This window comes from Anser brachyrhynchus, assembly GCF_964034855.1.
Source record: "Anser brachyrhynchus genome assembly, chromosome: 1".
Lineage (NCBI taxonomy): Eukaryota > Metazoa > Chordata > Aves > Anseriformes > Anatidae > Anser > Anser brachyrhynchus.
In genome coordinates, this window is record NC_137694.1 from 210,145,881 (window position 1) to 210,160,189 (window position 14,309).

Consider the following 14,309-nt stretch of genomic DNA (forward strand, 5'->3'; position numbering starts at 1 on the left):
GCAGGAAAGAAAAGCAGGAGGTGGAATGAAGCATCTCTCCTGCTTGCTCCCATCAGACAAACTCCTGTTGAAATGTAAGTGTGCGGGAAGCAGAGCATCATCTCAGGGCATCTCGGGATCTTGAAATCTCTGTGTTACCCGAGCCTGGGTTATTTTTGATCCAGTTGGGCTGTCTGAGCTAATCCCTAGGTTTCACAAGCAACTGTTCTGGGAAAATGGAGAGGGGAGGATGAAAGGCCCGGGGCAGTGACTGATCGCTGCTGCTGCTGCTGGGAGCAGGTTTGTGCCATCGCAGCCTCGTCCCAGCCCCTCCACAAGGCACCAGACAAAGCTCCTTTATTGCAAGGCCAGAGCAGGGAGGGGAAACACAGGACCATTAAAGACGAGACTATATTAAGCCATGGAAAACCACAAAAATAAGTGCCTGCAATCCCAGCCGCGCTCAACCTGTCCGCTGACTTCCTCCCCGAAACCGATCTCAACCTGACCCAGGTGGGAAAACGCCTGTGGTCGTGACCATCCCCCTCCGAAAACACAAAGCCAGGCATTTATCTGAGTGTTTGATTGCAAAGCTCTGCGCTGCAATTTGCTCCGCTCTGCAAAATAACAAAGCCAAGACGCTGCAGGTAACAGCCAGGCCAAGAAGTCTGCGAGTTTCATTCCCTACAAGTGAGTTTTGGCACAGTAGCTACTTCACACCCAATTAATTACTTCAGCACCAGATTATACTTGCAGGCTCCAATAGAAGTGATAATAGGAACCAATTAAATTAATTTATATTTACTTTGTAAGCATATTTTCCTTTGGTAAATCTTTGCTTTAATTTGACAGATTGGACTCCAGCATTTTGTTTTTGTTACGAGATACGGTCCTAAATCCAGAGGAACAAATCCAAACCTGTAAAGCCAAGAAGTCTTTCCCTTTCAGGTTCAAAAACATGTAGGACAGGGATCTTTTTTTTTTTTTTTTAAAAAAAAAAAGAATGTATGCACGTGCCTGGACTAATAAAAACATACCATGAAATGTGCGGGGAGGTGCTGGCACAAGTGTCTTCCTAGGAGAACAAAATCATCATTAAATCGGTGCAGATGAGAGATGAGGAGCCTGGGTTATGCTGAGATCCTTTTCCTGAGTCCTCGACATGCACCTGGGGACTGGTTCACAGGATCCCAGGATCACGGAGTGGCTGGTGGTGTCGGGCAGCTGAAGGTCCCTGTGGTGTCAGCCCTGCCCCAGCAGGGCCACCCCAAGCAGATGGCCCAGCCCCACGTCCAGGCAGCTGCTGGAGATCTTCATTCTCGTGCTATCACATCCTGGAGTCTTTCCTTATCCTAGGAAAGTCTCCAGGACTGGAGAAAATGCTGTCCCCAGGCGGTTCGGTAGGAAGGGGTGTGCTGAGATGCTCCTGCTTCCAGGGGTGGGCACTTTTAGCCTCCACTAGCGGAGGGAAAGCTGGGTTGGGTGGTGGTTGTTTGGTGAGATGGCTGTGGCAGCGCTTGGAATGGATAAAACTTCCATTTCACAGCAGTGAGGCTCACTAAACAGCTGGCATGGGAGGGATCTGTGTCCCACTGTCAGGGAAATGACTTGCTAACTGCAAATGGTTAAACTGGGATGGTCCCAGGGACACTGTATGGGATGGTCTCAGGGACTTTTGGCAGAAGCCTGAAGAAGTTAAATGCCTTTGTGTCACAGTAGCGTATGAAAAAGTTGCTGAAGAAATGTCTGCTCCCTTTGTACCCAGTTTGGATGTCTCTACAGCACATTCTTCGAGAATAGTTTAAGGCCTTCGTTTCTTTAGTGAACTCCATCTAGGATGACCCAGAAGTGAACAATTTACAAACCTTTGCAATATCTCATCCATATCTCAGGGATCAACCCCAGTAAAGCAGGGTTTCTTCCTCTCCTTCATACCTCTGGCCAGCATCCAAGTGTTCACAAAGTGAAGAAGTTCTTGTCACTCCAGTGAAACCACTCCTGAAGTGTTTAGGCACGTTCTAACCTTTCTTGTCTATTCTCTCTTGAGCTCCAGCCCCAGGAAAGTGCAGCTCTAGCAAGAGCATCCTAGTAAAGCAAAATCTGGGGATCTATCAGAGCACTCTGCTGCTGGTCCTCTATTAGAGAGGCTGGTCTTCTGTTCTCCCACAAGCTTCATGCAACAGACTGGGAATTGCAATGTGAACCACGTTGTCCCTTGTTAAAAAACTGAATCAAGGTTGGTAAAGTATTGTGGTTTCCACTGATGGTATTAAAATATGGACCCTTATTAAATTAAGGATGTGATTGGTGACAGCCAGCATGGCTTCACTGAGGGCAGATAATGCCTGACAAATTCGATGGGGACAAATTCTACAGTGGGGTTACAGTACTGGTGGATAGAGGAAGAGCAACTGATGCCATCTACCTGGACTTGTGCAAAGCATTTGACACTGTCCTGCATGATATCCTTGTCTCTAAATTGGAGAGACGTGGATTTGACAGATGGATCACTCACTCAGTGTGTAAAGAATTGGCTGGATGACCGCCAAGCCAAGCGTGCCCTGGGCTGCAGCAGCAGCAGCGTGGCAGCAGGGCGAGGGAGGGGATTGTCCCCCTGGGCCCCGCTCTCGGGAGGCCCCCCCTGCAGCGCCGCGTTCAGCTCTGGGCCCAGCACAAGGACACGGAGCTGCTGGAGCGGGCCCGGAGGAGGCCGCGAGGACGCTCAGGGGCTGGAGCAGCTCTGCTGTGGGGCCAGGCTGAGAGAGCTGGGGGTGCTGGGCCTGGGGAAGAGAAGGCCCCGGGGAGAGCTGCCAGCGGCCTGCCAGGGCCTGCAGGGGGGGCAGGGAAGCTGGGGAGGGACTCTTTGTCAGGGCTGGGGGGACAGGACGAGGGGCACCGGCTGGAGCCTGGCAGGGGGGAGGCTTCGGGGAGGCGTTGGGAAGAAATTCTTCCCTCTGAGGGCGCTGAGGCCCTGGCCCAGGCTGCCCAGAGGAGCTGGGGGTGCCCCAGCCCTGGCAGTGCCCAAGGCCAGGCTGGGTGGGGCTGGGGGCAGCCTGCACGGGAGGACATGTCCCTGATCATGGCAGGGGTTAGAGTGAGATGACTTCTGAGGTCCCTTCCAACCCAAACCATTCTGTGATTCTTTGATAAAGGTAGCAGAGCTAGAGACACCCAAGATGACAGCATGGTCTTGCAACTAAGGATCAAGAGAGAAACCTCTAGCTGAGCTCTGAATAAGGGGCCATTGTGCCGGTCACAGTGGGCTGGATGTCTTCAGGGTGGGTGTAAATACACGGCCCTCCTGGCCCCTCAGTTTGTCTGCATGGAGAGGATCTGGGCTAAAGCCTCCGCCTTCCCCTGTGCTCGCAGCAATAGGGACACGATGGGGAAAACCTATGGGACAAAATTCAGGCAGCTCACCAAAGTTGCCAAAGAGGCTTTGGGGACACTTTAATGCCTTTGGAAAGCAGTTGAGCTCCTTTCGGGCTCTGGAAATTTGCTACTTCCAATGTTGCTATTTCCTCAGCCTAGCATAGCACGTGGATTTTACGGCCATAGAGTTGCTACTCATTTTTCACCCTCTGGATGGTGATTTATGGCTTCTGGAACAAAGGTTAAACCCTCTTCCTCTCCTTGTTAGTGCTGTTTCACACACTTCACACAGCTCAGGGCCATTGCACACAGAAGTGTTCCTTGGCCAAAGTCCCATAAAATCCAATTTTCTCTTCGTTTTGGATCTCCCATGCTTTAAGTCTGGGAGATGTGTGGGTATCTCATCTCAGCAGACCCATGACCACAAAATCTCTGGTTCGATGAAGTGGAGAAGGATCCAAAAAAAAAAAATGTCTACAGCACAAGTACTCCTACCTCCTCTGGCATATGCTAGTGAGGCAATAATATCTGGCTGCCACAAAGTGCTGGCCAGATCCCTCTTTGCTCTGCACATGAAAAGGTACGTTGCCCACTCAACAACATGCTCGTGAAGATAGACATGCACTTGGCAGGTCAGCAACATTGTTTGCCTCCCTTCAACTCTCCTGGAAAATAAAAAAATCAAAACAGGGAAATAAAACCATTGTGTTAAGTGAAGGGCATTCTACATACTTGTAGATTGCAACTAGAAGTAATTTTAGCTAATTTCCCTTTTCTGACTCACATTTTTCCATTTTAAGGTTCAGCTTGCTTTCTGTTGATGACTGCAATGGATAACTACATGCGCATTAGCTGCTGCATTCCCACAGGGCTGAGCTGAAGATCGCCGGATATCACATGCTGGTCGTGAGCTGAAGGCACCAGTACTGGCTTGTGCAGTCCAGGACCCATCCACTGATGGCCCATGACGAGGAGGCGGCTGCGGGTGGTCAATGTCCTGAACCCAGAGGAAGGTGCGGTTCTTCATCCACAGTGAGACACTTTGCTTTACCACCACGCCCCAAGAGCCATTGTTGTACTTGGCTTATTCTTCCACCAGATGCAAGTTTTCTGTTTTAAAGGAAAACTTAAGAATGAAAACTATGCAAGCAGAGATTTATGGGCTGAGTTACCATTGAGCTCAGCACTGAGAGCCTTCAGAGCTGAAATAAGTCTGCACAGATATGCAAGTTCTGCTTTTCACCCTCTGTGAACTCACAGGTTGACTGAACATCATCCATACTCACCTGTCTACTGCAGTTATATTTGGACATTCTTTAGAACAAGAGATGAGACCTGGCCAGGCTGTTCTGGAAGAACCCCAGAAGGGAAACTGCATGAGCCACCATTTACATGGGTGCCCGTGCACATGTGGAAACACACATCTACACATCCTTTCCTTCTAGGTATTGGATAATGCAGCAATGGCAATGGACAAGTTGCTCCTGCAGCTTGGAGAAGAGTGAACTATGCATTGCGTGCTCTTGCCCACCTGAAGAAAAGGGAAACAGATATGCTCTCTTGCTCCTCATGCTGATCCCCCTCTACCTGACTCCATCTGGGACCTTGTAAGAGAAACGTTCACACTCCCCAAACAATCACCTGAAACTTCAAAGCAGGTTCATGCCTGATCATGCCTTGCCCTGAAGTCTTGTTGCCTGCTTGGTCTGTGTGGCATCACCCATGAGGTGTCTCTGAGACACGTGCAGCAAGCCATGAGGATATCACATTCTCAGTTCTGTGCCTTCACCAGCACTTCCCCATCCTCAGTGGAAGCCTCTTATGAGTCCTGAATATGTCCCTGCTTATTCCTCTGACTTCCTCTGGAAAGCTAGTTTCTACCTTAACAGTTTTAGGAGATGAGATGATGTTATCAAAAATCACGAACATTTTAACACTGTCAAGGGCCCACATCAGACTCAGAAACAAGACTCTTGGGTTGTTTGAATTCTTGCCTCTTCACCCTTCTCCCTGCTTAGGTCCCCTCATGTGCATTGACTGTACCAATAAAAAATGGTTTGTGTGTTGTCCAAACTATTGTTATGTCATCATATTTTGAAAAGCTCCCCCCAAGAAATGTGAAAAGTTAAAAAAGTTCAAAAGTCAAGGAAAAACATGGCTCATGATAGATCTCCACCTGCTTCCTTTACCAGGAGAAGGTCAAAAGAAAGCTCAAGAGGGTCAGAAGTTCTTTCTCAGGAGAAAACACCCAGAGGTAACAGAGCCTTGTAGTCTACCAGAGGTCCAAGGCTGGAACCTAAAAGCAGACATATTTCATTTCAAAATGAGGCCCAGTGCTTTAACAGTGGGAATGATTAAGTGTTGAGACAAAATACCAATGAAAGTAGTAGATTCTTCCTCTTCAGATATTTTCAAATTGTGAGCAGATGCCTGCTGGAACAGAGGTTTTAGCCAAGCACAAGTTATTGGGTTCCTGATTGGAGTATGCAATTTTATGGTCCATATTATATGGAGCTCAGAATAGATGATCTTATGGCCCACTGTGACTTTAAAATCTATGTAACAGGTAGTTCTGGATTGAAAGGAGCCAGGTTTCCTCTGGATTTGTGTCTTGAGGCTAACTGACTTTGCTGCCTAAGAAGACATGAAATATGATTGAAGTTTTTCTCATTTAACAGGCGTGCTGTTAAAAACACAGACTTTATTTCCAAGCCGAATTTGTCTGGCTTTGGTGTGGTTATGGGTCTGCCTCTCTTTTCTTGACTGGCTAGAAAGTCTTGCTCTCATGGGGATGCCAAGCAAAGTCTCTTCGGCCTCTACTTTCCAACAAGCGTGGTTGAGTTTGGCCAACGCAGTCAGATGCTCCAGTGGAGGGAATGGACAGATGAGCACACCACACCCACATTCTGACAGAGAGGACATTGCAATAGCTTCGTTTTCTTCAGGCTAAAAATAGAGGATAGTAAAGGTTAGCATTAAATGAAATGAAAATGTATTTCTTAAGATGGAGGTGGATATGCTGAATAACATCCTTAGTCAAAGCCTCTGATAGTGGGGCATTGAGTTAGATGGCTCCAAAGATCTTGTCATGTCTTTCGGAGTTACAGACTAAATATTCGTGTCAGTCTGACTCTATTTATTCTTGGATTTCTAAAATGTGAGAGTCATTCAGTGCAGAAATCTGGTCCCTGCTCAGTTTTCATGAGGGATTGGCAGCTCACCTTCTAAAAATAAAAGCTCAAGACGTGTTCACTGCCCACATCATCTGAACTGGTTAGGATTCAATTAAGAGCATTTCTAGGCTGTATTTTAGGAGTTAGTGTCTGTCAAGATTTTACCTTGGGGTTCTTGGGTTAAACCTTCCTGTCTCGGTGTCATGCTGGGTGGAATAGCTTTGCTCTCTGAAGGAATCCATCTCCTTGTCTTCTCACCCCCCACCCTCCCACAGGCATGAGGAATAGCTGATTTTTGCTATGGAGTAATAACAATTTGTCAGGATGCCAAGTTCAAAGCCTCTAACCTGCTGCCAGTGCGGAGCCCAAGAGTGAGGTCACGACTAATCTCAGCCTCCTGACCTCCCAGTCACATCCACCATTACTGGATCAGAGGAGAGAAGTGCAAGGGCTTATTTTGAAAGGTTTTAGATTTCAGGTGAGGTCAACAAAAGATTTGCCCAGATGGAAGAAATCAAGGGGATAGTATGGAGCATATTAGGAAAGATGAAAGGCATCATGTAAAGCAATCTCCTCCATAGCCTAGAAAAAGAAATTCTAACTACCAGGGTAACCTTCTGGTAATGACAAATAGGTTTTAGCCATCAGAAATTGTAGCAGAAACCAGGCTTTGTCCTGGAGAAAGTAAAGCAAGCTGAAAGATTCAGAGTGATGCTGCTGGGATTTTCTAAAGCTCCCAGAGAAGGCTTCAACCTGTTAATCCAAAGCCTAGACACTTCTGAAAATCCTGCGAGGCCTCTCTGCGCTTTGAGGAACCTGCATAACATGGTAAACCCATCCTGTGGGCTCGATGTGCCAAAACGTTTTGCAAAATATGAGCCACATTGAAATAAAAAAGTATTTGCAGACTCTGCCTAGAAGAACCAGGTCATTCATGCAGCATCCAGACCCGTGTCCAGCCCAGTAGACACCTAATGGCCAGGCATTGCTGGTCACAGAGGTTTGCTCACAGCTGTACTGGGAGCTTTTGATAGACTTGGGAATGGAAAAAAGTTTCCTGCCTGCAGCTGTGAGCCGTCGATAAAATGGAAGAGGGACCAACAGAATAGATCTCAATTTCTGGAGCTGCTCTTTGCTTCCATATACTTTCCTGCAGCCCACTTCCACCCAGGTTTGCCCCAGTCCCAGTGTCCTGGAGGTGCTGGAGCACCAGTGAGACCAGCACTGGGGACAGGGCACTCTGATTAGAGGTGGGTTCTGTTGGTGTTCATGTCTATTTTTCATCTGTTAACAAGATTACGTTAATAGAAGATTACTTTTGGGGCTAATAAGATAAATTGCACAGAAAACAAAACATAACCATAGCACATTTGTTATAAGAGTAAGACAGGAGTTTTGTTAATCCAAGGTAGCTGAGATGTGTGAGCACTGGTGCACATGCAGATCTCTGGGTTCATTGGAAGGGGATCCCAGCCCTGAACTCCATTTGTTGCTCTATCCAAGGCACTCTGAAAGGACTTCTATGAGAGGTCCATTTTCCATTCCTTGGACACATTTGTTAGTGTTTTAGACACAGACAAATAAGGGGAGATGGTGCTGTCACTTTGAACGTGGTCTTATCTGGGGTTCTCTGGTCCATTTTCAGAGCAGAGCCAGATAACTGCTCTTTATGGGCAGTTATCATATATGTTTTCCCTTTATTACTATAAACACGAGTGTTGTTACAGGCATAAATCAAATTACAGTTTAGACTTTTCCATGCAAGTTCAAACGCGTATCATAGTCAGCCTCATAACTAACTCAGTTGTTTCCTGGAGTTTTCACAGGTCTGGGCTAGAAAATAAATCAAACCTTGTAACAGACAGAACAGGGCACGCGAAGACTGCAGACATCTCCCAGCTCATCCCCGTGAAAGCTGCTTTTAGCACCTCTTCCTTGACTCGTTGTGGAGCAGCCTCCAGAGGGGCGAAGGCTGGGATGCCTCCTGCATGAAAATAGTCATTCATCAGCAAAGAGCATCGCAGTTTCTCTGCTGAACAACGCGCTCTCCCCGATAGATGAGCCTCCTGCACCTCAGGCAGGTGACCACTGGACCTCCACCAGCAAGATAAGCATTTTTGCTATTGCAGTCCAAGGAACCTTCAACCCATTGTAGAAACAGGGCTATAAATTATCATGGCAATGAGTTTTAGCAGGAAATGTGGGTTGCTGTGTCCAAATATAACAGTAACAGCGCTGTAAAAACAGAGAGCTTGATAGGAGGGGAGTATTATTCAAGCTGTGGATTTTTGAATCCCATTTTACTCATCTTATTGGATTTCAGTGGGAACATTAGCTGTGTGAGGCACAGTTTGTCTTCAGGAACAGCCTGAAGAGCCATCTGAGCCTCAAAGGTTTTCCCTCCCAACGGCACACAGTCATCCTTCTTACATATCTAGTATTAGCAATGAAAAAGGCACATTTTTTCATGGAAGAGTTCAACTGCTTTGTCTGAATACATTTCTGAGGAAGAAATTGTGTATCGCACTTACATGAAGTGCAGTAAAAGGATGGTCCCTTCCATCACTAAGTCTTGGCATCCTATTGCATATGAATTCACTCTTCATTAAAAAGACAACAGCTAGTCTTTATACTCTCCCCACTGCCAAACTGATGTTTGCTAAAATATTGTTGGCCTCTGAAATGATAATCATAACAGCATAATGGCAGATGGGGGAAAAAGTCCAGTTACAGATAATAATCCAACTAAAATCCCAGCATAGAGAAAGATCAGCAGTTGATATTCCCCTGAAGTTATGACCCAAATCTTCAGTGGTCATTCTCCTTTTCTTCCTGCTTTAATCACTTAAACCATTTAACATATTAATATTTCTTTTACCATTTAAGATTAAGAGGAAAATATAAGATCTTCTCCATCCCAGCTGTGTATGCCTGAATTGATTTTGCTCAGGAAAATTTATTTTTCTCAGTGATTTTGCACTGTTTTTAGAACTGCAAGCAGGGAGAGATTTAGGTTTTCCCATTAAGAAAATCGAGGCGTATTACTGAGTTGTAATAAACGCCTAACTTGAGTTTTAAGCAGAACAGAGCAGAAATTAGGAGCTGTCTGTTTTCTTCTGCCTCAGATCTGATGAAAGATGGAACTGACAAAGTAGATGTAAAAAAGATCTGATACGATACAATAGAAATGCTTTTGGAACCAATCCTCAGTCATGCTGGTTACTTTGCAAACATCTTTAACGCTATGAAAAAAAAAAAAAAAAGACTCCCACTTTTTCACGTTCTAAAATGTTAATAGAAAAAGTTAACCATAAGTGCCATTATTCAACCAATTCATCTCCGTGGGAAACTTGAGCAACTCAATTGACTTTGTCAAGTACCAGTTTTGGAATCCATAAAATCACATTTCTCCACCTCAGAGCAAAGAGCTGGGCTGAAAAACAAAATAATTTCCAACTCTTGAAAAACACAATTTAGGGACTATTGTTGAATCCAGATCCATCTTTAAAATGAAAGTGCTTGGAGCAATACTACTAAGCTCAGATCGCTCCAGAGATACCAGGGTGGGAAGGACTGTGAGAAGTGTGCTCAGTTCTGCGTTACCATCTGTCTGCCCCCAGTGACGGCTCAATTTATAAAGGTAAAATTACTCATCCAGTAGCAATATATTTGGCACGAGCACGAGAAACTCACGCTTCTGTAACCAAATGCCCTGGCAGGCAGCAAAGGCATTGGGAAGGCTCGGCTGAGTGATTTTTGCTTGGCTTCACTTTGGCACCCATCTCCAGCTCATGCTGAGCCCGCATTAAATGGAGCACAAAATCAAACTGTTTCGTACCCGTGGCGTGTTTCAAAGGAGGCAAGTTTTCACAGCTCCCGGGTCATTTCTAACAAGCTGTGCCTACATCTAGCTCCCTTCTGAGCCTGGCACAATTGCCTGTCAGCTCCTCTACCGAAACCCAGTAGCCCATGACTGATGGTGTCTAAAATGAAAGGTTGCTCACTCTTTTCCTTGGTTCTCCTTGCTGAATGTGAGGCTGGCTGTAGGTCCTTTTGTTGGGAAAGAATAGAGATTAATAATTTTTAAAACGAAAGGAAGAGGTTCAGCAGAATTTGAAAGTCACCCTTGGAGATAGCAAAGATGATTGTGGGGTGGGCTGCAGGAGTGGTGGGCAAACGGTCTGATGATTTTTTCTTCTTTTTTTTTTTTTTTTTTGTCTTTTCCCATGGCTATTTGCTTTTAGTCTATGAAGCAGACACTAGGGACCGTACATCTCAGCCAGGCTGAAATTTTCACCAACTGAATATGATGTTGTGTCTGCTGAGGGTCAGTGTACAGCATTGCCACCATGCATTTCACAGCACATTAATTAATCTGGAGATCCAATCAATACACCTTGCCATCCTGACAGTGCTGCGGTATCATGCTCTGGCCATCTGAACATTAACTTGCCAGAATAAACTGCATGATGCTTTAGCTCCCTGCATCATTTCAGGCTTTCCAGTAAGTGTTTGTGCTTCACAAGTGCAGTGGTTTGATACCTCAAGTGACTTCTTCATATAAAACACTAGGTCATGGGAGGAGTATTTTAGAAGTAGAACACCACAAGCAAAGCACAGAGCCACACTGATTTCCCAACTGATGAGCAGGTCCAATGCAATCTGACATTTAATGCAATCCATTTAATGCAACGTAGATAAAATAGACAGTGGTGAAGTCTGTCATGACTGACACAGCTCCAAGGAACCCCAAAATATCTTCATAGCTGAGATCTGCATTTCCTGCCAGTCTTTATATCTGCTGCTGCCTGGTTGGCCTTACCTGCAGCTTGGGCAGAGCATCCAGCAGCCTGTCCCTGTATTGTGGAAGGTATTTCCCATTCCCACTGTGCATCCGTGTTACCTCAGGTTAATACCAACAGATCAAATCCTTCCTTTCTTTTTGCTTGGTCCCTCCGAGGAGTGGATGAACCGATGTGGCTGACCCATCTGGTGACCATAATAATCACTGTCTTATTATTTCTTCTTAGCCCCCAGTTTGTGGAAGGAAAAAAGCTTCAATAAACCAAATTTGTTTCTCCTCCCGCTCATCTTTTGGATTTTTCATACATGAAGCTCCGTCCCCTGCTGGGGTGGGACCAATTCGTGGGAAGTTTTGGACTTCACCCCGAAGAGTGATTCAGCCTTTCCAATCCCAGACCAAACAGCTGCAGCCTTCTGTGCCAGCAGTGTTAGCTCCCCTCAACCAACCTCCCACCTCCAACGACCAGCAATGAAAAACAATGGAAGTTCCTGATAAAAAAAAAAAAAAGTATTAAAATATCTCTCAGAACTATAAAGAGCTGTGTTATCATCCTTTAAAAGCAGTGATGGGAGCTGCAAGCTTTTTAAACACTTCCCCATATGCAAAAGTCAAAACCTTTCACAGCCTACAGCTATTGTGAAAGCCAAATATCGGGCAGCTAACTATACAAATAATGCCATTTAAATCATAGTTTATGCCATTTAAATCATAGTTTAAGATTTTCCTAGACCTCAGTACTGTGGTGGTGATGCCAAGGTGTCCACGTTGGCCGTGGCTATATTTGTACCAGCCGTGGGTGTTATGTTCATGGAGAGTTCAGAGGTTAATGGCACAGACACAGGGCACAGAGTTCCGTGGGAATTTGATGAAATCTGAAAACTATTACACATATTTGGGCTCTACACCATTTGGCCACACACAGGCCTATTTAATGCCTTCATGGACCAGTCTGCTGTGGGGACAACCCCGCAGAGACGGCTGGCGTGGCTCGAGGTCTACGGTTGCATAACCAAGATCCAAGCCTGGAGGCAGTGATCTAATCTTTCACATTTTGGGTGTAAATGACCTTAAGAAATGTGAAGTAACAGCTAAGTGTGGCCATTGGAGGTTTTTATGTGAAAATAAGGAAGACAAAAAAAGTACAGGAGGAGCAAAATTATTGCTCTGAAATGGCCTACCTCGAGTGTTGGCTGAGCGCACACATCCATACTCTGCAGTGCCAACTCCTTCCCTTCGTGCAGTTGTATTTCACTTTGGCCTTGTTCCCCCACGTAAATCAGGCCACAGTCTGGCTTAGTCCTGGTGTCAGGTATCTGCCCGGTGCTTGGTTTCAGCCCAGCTCCTGGAAGTTTACCATAAATAAAGATGGAGTGGTGTGGGGAAGCAGCAGGTGGATGGTATTTCTCTCCCAGACCTTTGGCAGCTACCTGGGATTCATGTGATAAGTCCTTCAAATGCTGTTAAAAGAAATCCCTTCTGACTATGTTAATTTTAATAGAGAAACTAGCTGGGAGAGTATCAGAAAGCACACAGTTAAGATAGCAATGCTTAAAGTTAATTTAAGACCCAATTAAAATGCATTCAGGTTCCTGTGTTTTGGCTGCTGTTCTGTTGTGCACCAGTCTGAGATTGGATGGGAGGTTCAGGTTGGAAAAGACCTCTAAGATCATCTGGTCCAACCTTTATCTAGTCCTAAAGTCCACCACTAAACCATGTCACTAAGTTCTACATCTACACATTTCTTGAAGAGCTCCAGAGATAGTGACTCAACCACTTCCCTGGGCAGCCCATTCCAATGCCACACAACCCTTTCAGTAAAGAAATTTCTCCTAAAACCCAACCTAAACCTCCCCTGGTGCAACTTGAGGCCACTTCCCTTTGTCTCATCACTTGGTGCTTGGGAGAAGAGCCCAATCCCCACCTCACTACAACCTCCTTCCTCAGCTGCTCCTCTCAAGACTTGCTCTCTAGAGCCTTCACCAGCTTTGTTGCTCATCTTTGAACATCTTACTTCCTTTCCCTACTAAACAGCTAACACTCCCCCCCACACCCTTTTGGATGATCAACACACCTAATTCAACACCAAACACTTGCTAGCAGAGTGTAACCACCACTTCATTTTGTTGCTCCTATTTCAGACCTGCAGAAGGCCTGGTGTGATGGAAACCTTGTCTACTAAAGAGTACCAGATTGGTGTGATAGCAGATAAGCTCCCTAGCACAAACCTCAGCCCCCCCAGCAGGAGACAACCTTACAGCAAAGCTGGGTGTGAAGGCTTTTATCCTGCTTTGTACTCTGTACAAAATGTGTATAAAAAATATGTATATGTACAAAAAAGTATACAAAATATATATAAAATACGTATAAAGATGACATCTTTATATGTATAAAATATCTATAAAGATGACCTCTTTATATGTATAAAAATATCTATATGTATAAATAGATATCTATATCTCTCTCTCTCTCTCTATATATATATATCTATATATATGTATAAAAATATCTATAAAGATCTATAAAGATCTATAAAGATGATATCTTTATACAAAAATGTCATCTGCAGGGTTGTATGACTGCCCATGTGTGGGTGTCACACTTACGGTCTCTGGCACGTCACCCTGTCTGTCCTGTCACCCCGCCAGCTCTGCAGGTGCAATCCAGTAGCCCATGAGCACATCTGGAAGCAGGATTTGTTTGGGAACTGGCAGCTAACCTGTATGGGGTCTGTTACATGAAGGGAGTTGAGGCATGGGTGATATCATCCAAAAAGATCTTGAACTGGGCTTTTCTGGGACTGGGATCTTTGATCTTCACAGAGTGGAGAGGAAAACTTACATCTTTGAGAAGGTGAGGATCTAGAAAAGATGACCAAAACCAGTGCCAAACTTATCTAGGACTGGAGACATTGCTGTGCTACGCTGACCCACACTCAACATATTGTCTTTGACAGTGGTCACCACTGAATAATCCTAAGGAAC

General features: G+C 45.4%; 1 long non-coding RNA gene across 1 annotated transcript; it reads right to left on the reverse strand.

Moving 5' to 3' along the window:
- Positions 1-1,012: 1,012 nt before the first annotated feature.
- On the reverse strand, positions 1,013-11,775 carry LOC308187922. The gene is made up of 3 exons (XR_013945011.1): positions 11,347-11,775; positions 8,376-8,508; positions 1,013-6,297 (listed from the first exon to the last, which is right to left on the reverse strand). It is a non-coding gene; the product is annotated as an uncharacterized lncRNA (long non-coding RNA).
- Positions 11,776-14,309: the final 2,534 nt, after the last annotated feature.